The sequence below is a fragment of the Bubalus kerabau genome, chromosome 4 (genome assembly GCF_029407905.1).
Source record: "Bubalus kerabau isolate K-KA32 ecotype Philippines breed swamp buffalo chromosome 4, PCC_UOA_SB_1v2, whole genome shotgun sequence".
In the NCBI taxonomy this organism is placed as follows: Eukaryota; Metazoa; Chordata; class Mammalia; order Artiodactyla; family Bovidae; genus Bubalus; species Bubalus kerabau.
The window spans coordinates 10,137,653-10,153,411 of NC_073627.1; the positions used below are offsets into that span (position 1 = coordinate 10,137,653).

General features: G+C 50.5%; 1 protein-coding gene and 1 long non-coding RNA gene across 2 annotated transcripts in view; one reads left to right on the forward strand and one right to left on the reverse strand.

Annotated features, from left to right (window-relative positions):
• Positions 1-6,555: 6,555 nt before the first annotated feature.
• On the reverse strand, positions 6,556-9,255 carry LOC129648692 (uncharacterized). Its single transcript, XR_008712838.1, has 4 exons — positions 8,959-9,255; positions 7,533-7,602; positions 6,908-7,072; positions 6,556-6,583 (listed from the first exon to the last, which is right to left on the reverse strand). It is a non-coding gene; the product is annotated as an uncharacterized LOC129648692 (long non-coding RNA).
• A 5,134-nt stretch (positions 9,256-14,389) lies between these two features.
• TNRC6C (trinucleotide repeat containing adaptor 6C) overlaps positions 14,390-15,759 on the forward strand; it is a 113,345-nt gene continuing 111,975 nt past the window's right edge. Inside the window, exon 1 of the mRNA XM_055575245.1 lies at positions 14,390-14,520. The gene's annotated coding sequence lies outside the window, so the exon portion shown is untranslated. The remainder of the gene's footprint in view (positions 14,521-15,759) is intronic.

The following is a 15,759-nucleotide window of genomic DNA, read 5'->3' on the forward strand; positions in this document are numbered from 1 at the left end:
TTTTTTTATCCCCATCATTCCCTCTCTGAAGCTTGGTCTGGCAGTCCAGGACCAGACAAAAGTGAAATGCAGCCTTCCATCAGGCAGAATTCCCTTCCGACAGAGCATAAATTTTTCCACTCTAGAAGAGGAAATGCTGTGTCCCAGGAGATGCTGCGCTCCTGAAGGCCCCCCTGCAGCCTTCAGAGCTTACTGGCTTGTGTTTGCACCTGCAATCTCTCATCCAGGTTTCTGGAGTCACTGGGCATGGGTATCAAGGAACACATCAGGGATTCAAGCCCTGCCCTGTGGGGTCAGCCCCCTAGTCCTATGCTGCTTCCTGCCTCACACCATGTACTCTGGGGATGCTCACAGCTTCCAAGCTTTAACTCAGAAGATTCCTGCAAAACTCAGCTCAGGTGCCTGTTCCTCCTGGGAACCTGCCAGAGCCCAGGTTCACCTGCAGTCATCTATCTGTGATGACTGTTCAGACAGGAGGCTCTTCAAAGACAGTGGATGGGAAAAGTGGTCCTTTAGCTGCAGATTTCAGAAAACCAGTTCAGTGGGATTAAGCACAAGAAAATGTGTTGGCTCCGGAGACTGAAGACAGGGCTGGCTTTAGATGTGCTTGATCCTGGAGCTCACACAATGTTATCAAGACTTGTCACTGCCCATCTCTGCTCTTAACTCCCTTGGCTTGATTCCCCGATGGACTCTCCCCCCATATGGTCTCAGCTTCACATCCAAGGAGGGACGACTCCGGTTTCCCAGTAGTTCAAATAAAAATAATGGCACAGCCTTGTTTGGGCTTGATGGGCTCTACTTGATCAGAGATCCAGCTAACTACCAGTCCAATAAGTGGGAGGATGAGATGTATGGTTAGACTCCAGAGGTTCTCTAGAATCCTATAATAATAATAACTACTCATTGTCAGTCATTTAAAGTAGGGGGTGGGTCCTTAAAGAAAAACTGGAGCGACTACTCTCACTACAGGGAAAGCAGAGTTGAACCTCAAAATCCCCAATGCCTACTGCTGCTGGCAGGGAGTGCACGGATCCACACTTGCCCAAAAGAGAACATTTTGAGAATATAGGAAATTATTTTTAAAAAGTAAAAGTTATCAATAATCTCACCACCCAAGACAACAATTATTAGCATTTTGGGGGCTTTTCCTTTCAGTTGTTTTCCTATATGCAGGCAATTTTATATGCAATCCAGATACCTAGATATCTAGATATTGTATTTTTTATGACCATACCACTTGGCATATGGGATCCTAGTTCCCTGACCAGGGGTTGAACCCTTGCCCCCTGCATTGGAAGCACAGAGTCTTAACCATTGGACCACCAAGGAAGTTCCATATTATCTATATAGTTGATGTCTTCCTTTTTTCCACTAACATTTCACTTTTCTAACTCAACCTACAGTTTTTGTAAACATTTAACAGCTGCATAATAATAACTCATATATATTGATCTATTTTTTAATGGATTGTTTTTTAAATATATGCTATTATAAAAATACAACTTGAAGCATTTTTAAAATTTCAAATTGGGTATGAGGTCATTCTTTAAAAAGTGGGTGATCCTCTGACCTCAGGAAACCATTCCAGGGAATCCTAGAGTTCCTAAAGCTCTCCGTCTGTCTGGGGCTTCCCTGGTGACTCAGGTGGTAAAGAATCCACCTGCAATGAAGGAGACCCAGGTGCTGTCCCTGGGTCAGGAAAATCCCCTGCCAAAGGGAATGGCTACCCACTCCTCTGTCAAGCTTCTCCAGATTCTCTATAGAACTGTGTTGAGGACAGTATCTTTTGTCTGGTATTTTGAATACACCCATCTTTGTCCAAGGAACCATACTCGGCTCTCTGGTGATAAATTTATCACAGGGACATGGCTGCCCTCCTAAAATTCTCTTCAGGGAACAATTTTCCAAGGTCTAACATGGTGCCTAATTGACAACTTTCTTTAATGGGCTGGGATGATAACTCTTTCTTATTTAAGCCACAAATGATGATTAATGGAGTTCCAACAGGACAGTATCTTCACTTTATTCTCACCTTCATTATTTTAATCTCTCTCTGAATGATTGTCTAATGGATCTGTATTGCTATAAAGGTCCGTGAATGGTGGGTGGGTATCTATAAATCCCTCCAAATCACAAGAGTTCCCTCCACTTGATTAAGGAGGGACAGATTCCGTGAAAAGTCTGTCCAACCCCGGGATGCAGGAGGGTGCTCACAACTGGGAGAAATGGGCCTTAGGTCCAACTATAAAGTGGCCAGGTGCCCAGAAAATCACTAGAATGGCTCTGAGAGGTAAGTTACATTGACTCCTTGTGGGGTGGCGGAGGCAGGGGTGTCGGGGGTGGTGTGGGGATGAGAAACAAAGATTGAAATGGCAATTTGGAGACTGTCAGGACACAAAAAGTTGTGAGGAATTAATAATGAAGTTGTTGATGGACCCATTCAATCATTCCGAATTTAACTGAGCTCCCTGGTCTGTGCCAGGCATTGTGCCAGGCACTGGGAAATCAAGATTTGGAATGGCCCCAAACCTCCAGAATCTCACAACCTCCGTGGGGGGAGGAAAAAAATCTATCATCCAACAAGGACCATCTGGAGCAAGGTACTGTTCAAGTGACAGAAGACGGCAGGACCCTGCACAGGTAAGGATCTGCTGGTGGGCATCTCTACCCTTCAAATTCATTCATTCTACAAAAATTTATTGAGGGAGGGCTTCCCTGGTGGCTCAAATGGTAAAGAATCTGCCTGCTGGATTCTGGAGCAGAATGCTGGAGATGTGGGTTCGATCCCTTGGTTGGGAAGATCCTCTGGAGAAGAGAATGGCTACCCACTCCAGGATTCTTGTCTGGAGAATCCCAGGGACAGAGGAGCCTGCTGGCCTACAGTCCACGGGGTCACAAAGAGTTGCATACGACTGAACGACTAACACTTTGACTTTGGCTTCACTATTGTGTGTCAGACATTCTGCTGGGCACTGAGGACAGGACAGACGCACATTCAGGACAGGCCCCAGCAAGTAACTACGTAAAACATACAGGGTACCAGGTGGGAGTAGATGCCAGGGAGGAGAGCAAGGCTGAGGCCAAGGGGAGGGTGATCCTGGTCAGTGGTCCACGCAGTCTGAAAATATCAAGTGCCTACCTACCACCTCACACACCAGGGCCATGGTGCTGGTTAATTTTACACATCAAATTGTCTGGATCACACGAAGATGCCCCATGGTTTGGTCAAACGCCAGTAGAAATGTCGCTCTGAAAGTATTTTTCAGATTTTTTTTCTTTGATGTGATTAACATTTCAACCAGGAGGCTTTGAGTAAAGGAGATGACCCTCCTCCATCAGCTGAGGGACTTCAGAGGAAAAGAGAAAAAGATTCAGGTTTCCATGAGGGACAAGTTCTGCCTCCAGACTGCTTTCAGATGAGATGGGAACATCTTCCCTTACCTAACTCTCCAGCCTTTACCAGCTTTACCGGATTCTTTACCAGCTGAACCACAAGGGAAGCCCACCTAACTCTCCAGCCTGCTGCAGATTTCAGACTTGCTAGCATCCTCCACCCCAGTCACCTGAGTCAGTCCGTTATGGAACCAACATTGGGTTTGCTCACCCCGGGCACTGGAAAGCCAATCCACTGACACCAGTTTGTGGTGAAGGAAAAGTGCAGCATTTATCTCAGGGTGCCAAGCAAGGAGTCCAGAGCAGCTAATGCTTAAGAGGCCCAACTCCCCAAAGGCTTTCAGGGTGAGAGAGAGGGGTTGGGGTTTGTGTGATCAGCTTGCTGATATTCTTCTGATTGGCTGGTGATGAGGTCATCAGGAGTCAATGTCATCAACTTTGGGTTCCAACCTTTCTGGGGTCTCTGTGCTTGTGGGCAGCGTACAGTTGACTTCTTCCACCTGGTGGGGGTTTCAGTATCTGCAAAACAGCCTCAAGGACGTGGTTCAGAATATTATCTATAGCCCTGGAGGAGGAACTAAAAGTCCTTGACTTTATTTAACTTCTAAACTATTATTATTTTGTCTTGCTTGACTGTTTTCCTTTCTGCATTTTCTCACTTCTCTGATTAAATTTATTCTTTGACTAAAGTTTTTCTACAGACAAAAGGCAGGTGGAGGACACAACTTGGGGAGAAGGAGTCTTGTTCTGGGACGGCCATGGGGCTTTGCTCAGTTACAAATTCCTTAATAGGAACTTCCCTTCCGATGGCTGAGACTCTGTGCTCCCAATGCAGGCACCCCAGGTTCAATCCCTGGTCAGGGGTCAGGGAATGAGATCCTGCATGCTTCAGTAAAAAAAAAAAATAAAAGGATCCTGCATGCCACAACTAAGACTCAGATCCTTAAAATAAATCTCTTTCCCTTCCCCCGCCCCACCCCCAGCTTCTCCCACGGATTCTCTGCCTTTCAGAACACTGACTGATACAGCAACACACAAGGCATGGCTACTGGATCTGCCATCCTCCCCTCTCCCAACCTCACCAGCTGCCAGAGTTGGGACACAAAGGGACAACGGCTGCTGAGTCCCAGGCGGCACCCAGAGACTCCCGCCTCCAAGTTTCTGCTGCAAACAGCTGGGGAAGCTGCTGCTACCTATGCCAACGGCCTAGCCACAGGTGCCTTCATATCTCCTCTTTCAAGGACCCCGTGGGGTGGGAGCCCACATGTCATGCCTCCCAAGTCCTCTGGACCATTTGTGGGAAAGAAGCTCCCTCTCCCTCTTGCTCTCTCTGTTTGTCTTCCTCCTCTCTCTGATGGCTGCTGTCTTTGGCTTGAGTTGGACCTGGGGTAGAGGTTCTCCATGGCAGGTACTGTGGCAGGTAAGACTCTTCCACTGTGTCCAATACAGTCTTGCCGGCTGCCCATCACTGTACATTTGGCCCCACACCCGAAATCCCCAAAGAACTTGCTGTTGCAGCCATTTGGATGACATATAATAAGGTCTTTTAGTGATAAGTACAGGAGTCTCCAAAGAATTTTTTTGCTGGGACATAAAGCTCTGCTCCTTTTTTTTTTTTTTTTTTTGTACATTGAAACGCGTGTCATTTCCCCAGAATGCCGCTGTCTTCTGGGAACAGACACAGAGGCCCATTGTCTACACTGCCAATTAGGAGCCAGGATTGACCCCAACACACAAAGGCCCGGCTGTGCCCAGTGGCTAAAGGAAGTGTGCTGATTCTTCTGACACGGGTCTCTGGACGGAGGAGCCTGGGCTAGTCATTGATGGGGTTCTGGGGAGTTGTTCGCTCATGCTCAGCTAAGCTGGTGGGGTGTCAGGAGCGTTGGGTTGTAGGGCTCCATACTGGTCCCCAGGGCAGCATCCAATGGGCTTTCCAAGGGCACGTCAGCCCTGAGGTCAGGCAGCATCTCCTCCATGCAGAGCTGGAGAAGGAAGTCAGATCGCCAAGAGGCAGCAGGAAAACTGAGGCTGCCCAAGGCTTCACCTGCTTTAACAATGAAGACTCATGGAAATAAGATTTTCCTCCAGTAAATGCAGCAGCCACTGACATCTGTTCTTCAGGGGGAAGTTCCCATCTTTTAACAGGTGGAAGAAAGCAAAGATGCTTTTTCTAAAACACCAGGACTTCCCCGATGGCATAGTGGATAAAAATCCACCAGCCAATGCAGGGGACACAGGTTTGATCCCTGGTCTGGGAAGATCCCACATGCCGAGGAGCAACTAAGCTCATACATGATAACTACTGGGGCTGTGTTCCAGAGCCTACAAGCCACAGCTACTGAGCCCATGTGCCCAGAGTCCACGATCCGTAACAAGAGAAGCCACCGCAATGAGAAGCCCGTGCACCATGACAAAGAGTAGCCCCACTGGCCGCAGCTGGAGAAAAGCCTGTGCAAAGCAACTAAGACCTCTGGTGGCTCAGCTGGTAAAGAATCCGTCTGCAAATGCAGGAGACCTGGGTCTGATCCCTGGGTTGGGAAGATTCCTTGGAGAAGGGAAAGGCTACCCACTCTAGTATTCTGGCCAGGAGAATTCCATGGACTGTATACTCCACCGGGTCACAAAGAGTCGGGCACGACTGAACAACTTTTGCTTTCCCATAAGACCCAGTGCAGCCAAAAATAAATAAATAATTTTTCAAATAAATATAAAAACATACTGGTAACAAAATGGTGCTGACCCCTCCAAAGGCACTGCTATGTCATCTTTGGTGGCTAAATGGTATTATAAGCCCCCAGGTCCAATCAGAGATGAGGACTTAGATCTAAGATCTTTTTGTATCTAGTAGGAGATTCGTTATGTAAGTTATGGCAAATTTACTTGATAAAACAGTATGAATGCCATTAAGATGGTTTTTATAGAGTTTCTTGTAATAAGAGTAAAAAATTATAATGTGAAAAAGTTTTTCACTCCTAGACTAAACATGTTTCTCTTTTCCCCAGAGACTAATTCCAAAACAATTCGTAGAGCATGAATATGTCTCTGCTTTTTAAAATTATGCTAAGATAGGAGTCTCGAAAGAAACACATTCAAATGCTCACATAGGCTTCTTTGAGGATTGGAACAATGTGATATTTTTCTTCTTTCCTTCTTTCCATATTTTCTGCATTTTTTTTCCACAAAGAGCCTGTATTATTTTATAGTTGGAAAGAAGAAAATAAACAAAAATAAACAAATAAGCAGTTGCTATGATGAGAAAATAGGGTGAGAACATCATTATCTAGCTTCCCTGTTTTTCCAGGATCACAGTAAACCCGTGGTCTGAAAACTGGCAGCTGGGAACCCGGCCCAGGCTACAGGAGATGAATACCCACAACCTCTTGGCTGACTCCAGATCGCATCATACACCAAATTTAGAGGTTTGGCAACCTCTGGATTTCACCAGGTTGGGCTCCCTTCCCCCACTTCTGGCTAGACACACACACACATATACCACACACACACCACACACCAGAATCTACACATTTTTGTGTGTGGGGTTCACCATGGGTGGCACTCCAGCAAGAAACAGGTTTGCAGTACTCAACACAGTCTTTTTGCAAGAAGACAGACTCTCTGCAGATGCTGGAGTCCCAATCCTGTGCAGCTCCCAGAGTCCCTGACCCTTGAAGCTTCACTGTGGATGAAGCAGATTTCAGCGATAATTTCCAGAGTCAGGCTTTACAACACACAGGTGATGTCCCAGGGGCGACTTTGAGAGTCAACAATAGCACACCTCCCCGAGCTTCCTGCCCTGGTTTAAGAGCTGGACCATCCCCTAGGAGGAGGGGAGCACCCTCACAACACAGGAGATGGCACACACAGTGACCTGCCCTCACTCTTACTGTATCATCAATTGATCGAAAACCGTGCTTTGGGCAGCTGCAACAGCTTGTGAGTTCTCTCTGGCTTCCCTCTTCTAATTATTCATCCTGTTGATTTTAACAGCAGCTGAGTGTCTGAGGTCAGACTTGTTTCCATTACCCGAACTGCCAAGGGAACTCTGCTTTTGTTCTCCAAACTGGCTTCCCCGCCTTTACATTCATGGAACGCTAAGCACAGAGTGCCAATCCCTGCCTTGTTCCCCTGGTACTCACCCGCTCTGCAGTGTCATCTCTGGATGTTGGCTCCCCTGCCACCCACGGGCAGAGGGAAATCAGTAAATACCTGGAACAGAAAACCATTTCATTCAAACAACAAATGTTTATTGAGCACTTGTTATGTGGCAGGCACTGGGGGTACAGCCGTGAACCAGTTAACATGGTGTGGAAATGGCTGGACACTTAATTAATGCCCCACAGGAAACCAGTGGGAATCCAGCCCCAATGTCAGAGCAGAGCAGACATCTGAACTCGCGGCTGTACCGCTGGGATAACAAAGTGGGACAAGAGTTTGGTTGAAATGGGGTTGAGACTCCGTTGGGTTGATTTTACAACAGACTGAATGTGGTTGGTGATGCATTTACTCAAATATTACTAAAGATGAACTGTCATCTCAATGTTGACTGACCCTCCTCCGACCCTCCTATTCCTGCCTCTGGGACCACCCTTCTATCAATCGCCCAGCTCATCATCTGAGTCACTTTGACTCCTGCACTCCACACCCCCAATCTCCTGCACTCTAATTAGTGGCCAAGTTCATATCTCTCTCCAAAATGCCTTCAGCTCTTTCAGCATGGACACCACCCTACTTATCTCTACGTGCTTGATGTCTGTCTCTTCCTCCTTCCACAAGCAGGTAGCACCTGCAGTGAGCCACGTACTGTGTGGGTGCTGGGACAAAGTAGTGAGCAAAAAAAGCAAGCACTCTCTGCCATCATGGAAAGTGTTGTCCAGCGGAGTAGACAAGCATTAACTAGAATACATGAGTGGATGAATGAATGAATAAATGACTGATGGCTTGGACTGTCATGCTTCCCACTATGACCCATGCTATAGTGGTCCTGCCTGCATAACCAGCCCCTGGTATAGCTTTGCTCATATTCCCTGCCTAAAACCTTCAGTAGCTCACCAACACACACTAATCAAGTTCTAATTCCCCAGTCTGGTAGCTCTCCATGCTCTCATATCTTTCCAGCTTGATTTCCTTCTAACCTTTTAAGATAACCTGTTTACTTCTTGAACAATCGCTATGTTAGTTCTGTTTGTTTTTTTTTTTTGACTCACTAAGTCGTGTCCAACTCTTTTGTGACTCCATGGACTGTGGCCCGCCAGGCTCCTGTGTCCATGGGATTTCTCAGGCAAGAATACTGGAGTGGGTGGCCATTTCCTTCTCCACGGGATCTTCCCAACCCACGGATCAAACCCATGTCTCTTGTGTTTCCTGCACTGCAGGCAGATTCTTTACCACTGAGCCACCAGGGAAGCCCGTGGCAGAGAGTGGGGTGGGGTGGGGACACAGTTCAACCATGTGCTCACCCCTCCTGTTCTCTCTCCAGCCTGCTGCGCCTGGCTCCCCACCACCTCTCCTGATGACAAAATGGCCTCAAGGTTGCCCAGTTTGGTGGACGCTTCCCATCCTTACCATGTGGGCCTCGCTGCCACACCATTGACGACCCAGTCCCTCCCCTCCTGGTCTCTTCAGTTGCACAGGATTCCGAATCCTGGGTAGTCCCTTCTCAAACTCCTTTAGGGCTCTTCTCCTCCTCCTCAGTGTCGCTCAGGCTCAGCACTCAACCTTCTTATCTTGCCTCCTAACCAACACCCCCAGCTAATCATCTATGTCCTGCCTTCAACATCCACCACTATGCAGACCACCCCAGAAAGATTTCTCCAGCCCAGACATTTCTCCTCATTTGCAGATCTGACCACGCCACTAGCTGGCCCCAGTGCCTCCAGTGCCAAATGGACCCAACCAGACTTACCCCTTGTTTCCCAGATCCCACCTCTATCAATCAGTCCCTAAGTCCCACAGAGTCTCCTGGAGTTAAAATGATCTTTCAGGGACTTCTCTGCCTTCCAATGCAGGGGCGTGGGTTCGATCCCTGCTCAGGGAACTAAGATCCTATGTCTCACGGGGCAACTAAGCCCGTGTGCCACAACCAGAGAAAAGCCCTGGCACCACAACAAAGACCCAGTGCAAACTAATTAATGAATTCAATTCTGTCTCAAAGGGATCCTTTCTGTTTGCCCTCTAGGGTCACTCTAGCTCCTTCCACAGTTTCTCATCTCCCCGCTGTGTGACTTTGCCATCAACCTCTGCCTCCTCTTCCCTGTCTTATCCTTCTTCTCCCTGTCATGTACAATGTTCCTGAAGAGATCTCTAGGACAGCCAGGTATAATAAGGTTTAGAAGCACTCAAAGGCCTTCAGGAAAAAATCCTAATCCCTCAATGTGACGTGAGCTGCTCCTTATGATCTGGCCTTTGCTCACCTCTCCCACTTTCCCTTCCGTGTGAGCTGTCTTGACTCTACTGACACCTGGCAGCCCTCTGACCTAGCGAAGGCGCTCTCTTCAATCTCCTTTCTCCTGGCTGTTCCCTGTGTCTTCAATGCTCATCCATTAGCTCTTGACCATTGCAGCCGTCTAACTGTGGCTCCCCTTGCATCCTTCAAGACCTCAGGGTGGTCTTTCTGAGCACTCCAGAATGACCTGGATCTCCCTTCTGCCCTCTTCAGCACCATGTATGTACTGTAATCATAAGTCAAGGCTTTCAGCTCTAAATCCCCAGCACCCAGTCCACCGCCTGGCACATAACACAGGTTCAGTCATCATTCAACGAGAATCTCTAACTCAGGGAGGAGTACAAAGGAGAAGCGTGAGGCCCAGGAAACTGTCTAAGGTCAAACAGCCAGTATCAGTGGCACTGAGGTTCAGCCTGGTTTTGTCTCCACTCCAGTATTTTCCTTGGTTAAAGTGGGAGGATGATTGCACCAGAACCACTCAGAGAGCTGGTTAAATACGCAACTTCACAGGCCTCACCTTAGACCCAGATGAGTCTGTGTTTAAACAAGCTACTGTGGTGATTCTTATGAACAGAGTTTGAGAACCAACACCCCATACTCTCTGCCCTGTCTGAAAGGCTTTAAGTTCATCACATTTTTTTTTTTTTTTGGCTGTGCCATGTGGCATATGGGATCTTAGTTCTCCTACCAGGGACTGAAACTGCACCAGAAGCATGGAGTCTTAGTCACAGGACCACCAGGGAAGTCCCATTCATCACATTTTTTATGGCCAAGTAGGCAGCTATCTGCTTGGTGACAAGCAGTCCTGCTTCCTTACATTTTCACTGAAAGCGATCATTTGTTGGAGTCTTGAAGATTTTCCCTTTTAGAGTCCACTGTTGGGATTCAAATTCTACTTGCAGACTCAGTGGAAGTAGAAGGAGGGAAGGAGGGGCTTCAGGAGGAAGTAAAGCAATCTTGTGTGGTCAGAAGTAGCTGGGAGTGGAGGGGAAGCAAGTATCACAGGCAAATAGGACCCTGAGAAAAGGTGTGTCCTTTATGATTAGTTTTTTATTCTCAAAGTTTAGCATTCATCAAAATCACCTGGAGGTCTTATTAAGATGCAGAGACCTATGGGACTTCCCTGGTGGTCCAGGGGTTAAGAATCTGCCTTGCAATGCTGGTTTGATCCCTGGCTGGGAACTAAGATCCCTTGTGCCTCGGGGCAACTGAACCTGCTTGTCACTACTAGAGAGAAGCCCCGTGTACTGTAACAATCCCACATGCTGCAACTAAGACCCGACGGAGCCATACATAAATAAATATATATTTTAAAAAGATGTAGATACCTCGATGCCCCCCAAGTTTCTGATTCGGTAGACCTGGCAATGGGGTTCAAGAAGTTGCATTTCTAACAAGCTCCCAGGTGATGCCAATGCTGCTGGTCCAGGAAGCACACTTTGGGAACTGCTGAACTAATTCACCCAGGTGGCTCAAGTGGTAAAGAATCTGCCTGCCAATGCAAGAGACACAGGTTCGATCCCTGGGTCAGGAAGATCCCCTGGTGAAGGAAATGGCAACCCATTCCAGTATTCTTGCCTGGAGAATTCCATGGACAGAGGAACCTGGCAGGCTACAGTCCATGGAGCTGCAGAGTCAAACATGACTGAGTATATATGTATGTATGTACATACGAGCTAATTCAACCTTTATGACCCATGCAATCATTTATTCTGTAATATCCATGGAGATGAGGATGTGATCACCCTTATTTCTGCTTAAACCAGATACAGATCTTGTTACATTTCAAGCTAGAGTTTCTATGGACAACTCTTATGATTCTTCTTTGAATGGAATGGAAATTCATCTCCAAACCTTCCACACGCTTATCCCAGGCGTGCCTCTTATATTCTCACAGATGCATCCAGCTAGGTCTTCTCCACCTGTCCTTAACTACTTTACTTTTTAACTTAAGAGCGGCACTAAATATTTAATCTTTTTACATGTAATTCTATGGGGGGTTGCCCATTTTTATAGATTGCAACCAATACCTTAGTCATGAGGTGGTAGTGGCAGGGCTGATAAAGGGATGACAGACCCCAAATATGCACTGACTCATTTTACAACTTTGCCTGGGGGTTGCTCAGACTTCATTCAGCCCAAATAACCCCTGAGAAATGACACTGCAATCTCTACATTCATGGCTGTCATCTACCACAATGTTCCTGGATCAGTCCTAATTTTGAGAATTCTATTGTTACAGACCCACATGAGTCTAATTTTGGGGTCAGAAACTATGATCAAGTAAGTGTGGCCTTTTCTCCAAGTGTTTATAGTGTAACGAGAGGACAATTATTTTGTGTGGTTTAGCTGATTGAGGGGGACAGTAAAAAGAAGAAGATGGAGAAAAGTTGAGAGGTTACAATCAGAAATTCAACATCAAGGGTAAAAATTAAATCATTCAATTTTGGTTCAGTTTTTCAAAAGAGGTTCTGCTTATTGCAATGATGGGTTCACCGAGCTATCTGAATTCCTCATTGATTTAGCAATCTTAGTGGATGCCAAATATTTTGAAGATATTATTTTGCGCTCCCTCCTGGAGCGTGTGATACCATTATCTTTGAGAACTACAAAGGATGAAGGTTTCTCCGGAAGTCAAGAACAAAATCAACGTAAATAAAACGCTGAATGGAAAAGGTAGAAGTCTCTATGTCAACTCGGGCTGACATCAGAGTCTTCTAAGTGATGTGGGTTTTCAGCAGGGGAAGTACCCAGTACAGACATTTGAAGACGATTTTAGAGCGCGGTTTGTGACTCTGACTACCGGGGAGCTTAAAATATGGCAGTAAGAAGAAAGGAGTGCGCCGAGCTCACGGGACCCCGAAGGGAAAGGAGAGCGGGGAATTTGTTGTCTCTTTCATCCACCGACGTTTCAAAGCAAGACTCTTGCGGTAACAAAATTGCACTGCGAAAGTAGCGTGTCATTATCTGCTCTTCAAGATGGGGACACGTAGACAGGGAATGGCCTCCAACACGAACAACTTTCAAGTAGCACCGCGGAGCCTCCACTGCACAAAGCGGAAAGCTGGCCTGCTTCCACCACGCTTCATGAAAATGGAGAGAAATCTTGGTTTCAATATTTTCTCGTGACTTGAACCGAAAGTTAAAAGGTGACTTTTAAATTGCACATCGCTCCTGATCTTACCCACGATTAATGACTAGAGTGTATGGGAAGAACGGCGGAATGGAGGACCGCTACCGGGTGCAGAGAGCTGGGAAGGAACCTTCGGGTGCGGGAGCCGGAGCGTCTGGGACTCGGCCCAACAGCAGTTTGCCCGGTGGGGACAGAATACTCGCGCTCCCGGGAAGGGGATGTCTCCCGGGGGCGGTTACACAGCGAGGCTTGTTTGGCTCGCAGCAGGGCGCTCCCGGGGGAGCGGTTGTGCAGTGGGGGACGCCTGGGAGGCGCGCAGCAAGCAGGATGCTCCCTGGCCCAGGCCGGCGCGTGTACGTGTGTGTGCACGGTGCAGGGCGTGTGCACGGCGCGGGCGGGACGCGCGCCAGTGCGGCCGCTGAGCTCCGCGGCAATACAAGGCCAGCGCCTCCGAGTGAAAATACCGCGCAAAACCCTGGCTAGGGAGCCGCGGGGGCCGGCTGGGGGAACCAAGCGGACGCGCACGGCCAGGCCCTCACCTCACGGCTGAGCGTGCTAATGCGAAGTCGCAGCACCCTCAGACGAGGAAGGAAGCCGCGTGAGTTTCCACGCACCCCAAGGAGAAGACCGCGAGCCCCAGGGACTCGCACGCGCCCTCGCCCGACGACACGGAGCGCGTACCCGCTCGCACCCTGGCGCGCTCCCCGCGCGGTCTGTGGAAAGACAGCTCGGGCGGGTATTAAGGGGAGGGGGAGAAAGGGGTGTGGTTTGGCTGGAACTAGCCAATGGGCCTGGGAGGGGCGCGCGGGGGCGGAGCTCCTGTTCAGAGCGCCGATTGGCCAGTTGGCCCTCCGGTATGCAGATACGGTGGAGTCACGTGCCAGGGGCCGGGACGACTTCCTGTTGGAGGCCAAGGCGGGGCGGGGAAGGGGGCGCGAGCGCCCCGTCTGGCTGAAGCGGGGGGAGGGGGGTTCTTGTCAGTTAGAGCAACAAGATGGCCGCGGTGGCAGCTCCGCACTTCAGCGCGACGGCCCCGGGAGCCGCAGCCGCCGCCGCCGGCCCCGCCGCCCGGCAGCCCTGAGCGTCGCCCCGGCCGCCCCCACCGCCCCTGACAGGGCTGTCCCCGCGCCCGCCGCGCTCCTGCCGCCGCCGCCGCCGCGGGCCCGCCCGAGCCGGAGGCGGAGGGAGCGGAGCCGGCCGAGCGCAGAGCGCAGAGCTCAGCCGCCGCCGCCTCGGATCGCGGGCCGCGCCGGAGCCGCCGTCCCGCCTGCGGGCGCGAGGAGGAGGGCGCGTCGCGGCGTCGCCGGGGCCGGACCTGGACCCGCCGGGACGCGCCGCCGCCCACCCGCCCGCGCCGCCGCCGCCGCCGCCGCCGCCCGCGCCGGGACTTGAGCCCGCGGCGCCGGCGCTGAGCGGGCCCCCACCGCCCGAGCGCCCCGCAGGCCCCGGGGCGGCCGTCGGAGTGTTCTTTGCCGCCGCCGCCAGGGCCGCGCCGCCGGATCCCCTCCGAGGAGCCGCCGCCGCCGCCGCCGCCGGGGACGGAGCCCAGGTGAGCGCGGGCCAGGCCTCCGAGTCGCCGCAGCCTGCGGAGCTGTTGGTGTCGCCTTTGTTCGGCCGGGCCCGGAGCGCGAGGGGTCGCCGCGGGTCCCGGCGGGAAGGATGCGCAGCGCGGGGCGGCAGGAGGAACTGCTGGCTGCGCGGGGCCCGGGTGCGGGCGCGCGCAGGGCGAGAGGCTCGCGGTGCCCGGTGCGATCCTCACGGCAATTGCGTGTGTGGTGTGCGTAAAACGATGCTTTGGTGGAATTGGTTCTCCGGGAGCAGTCACCCGCGCGGGTTTTGCATTTCTGATGGCATGCACGAACCCGGGCGTTTTCGGTGTGGGGCCTCTCCCGCCGTTGTTTGGGAGGTGGGGGGGGGGGCGCTCAGAGCAAGCGCGGGCGTGCTTCTGCTAGCATGGAGGGGCCCCTCGGCCTCCCGCGGATCTGGAATCAGGTGGGCTGCTCGCGGCGCTGCAGGCTGCGGGGCGATGCGCATGAGGGACGGGAGCCGAACCGCAGCTGCCCGGCTCTGGGAGCGCGGAACCGGAGCGCCTCGGGAGCCACCTCAGCTCGTGCGTCGCCTCGTCTGCACCTTTTTCTCGTGGATGAGATTCGTTAATAGATTCGTGTCTGTTAAATGTGCAGATGTGGATCCAAGGGTTCCCTGCGCGTTAACTCGGTGGAGAATCTTTCGCTTGCAGGTTACACGCAGTTTTGGGAATCTCACGGTAGATGCTGCCTCCACGTCGCGGGGCGGGGGCGGAGGAGCCGCAGATCCCGGCCTCACCTCTAGCGGTGGGCGCTCGACTGTCTCAGGGATTCAGCGAAATGAGTGCAACTGTCTCGAACCTCTACCTCTGTCAGATCAAACCTCCATTTGAGTGGTCTGCTCGGCTATATTTAGGCATGAACTGCAGATTCTGAGCTCAAAATGGTGCTCTGCAGATGTCCAACTTAAGCGTATTTAAGGAGTTAGTTGCAAGTTGGAGGCGTCTGGCTGGTTTAATCCATTGTGTTGCTGAGGTTCATGTTTTCTCCTGAATCCGGTGTTCACCGCGGTGTCCTGCGGTGTAGGTGGTCAGTTTGATGATGGCTGTGTAGAGACTGCTACGTCTCTGGGTGTAATTTGACCCCGCAGGAGGCTTATTTTATGCAAGTTATTTCCTACATTTAGAATTGAGTAACTATGGGGATGAGTTGAGACACTGGAAATGTGGGTTGAGTGATCTTAGAAGACAGCGGTGGCCAGT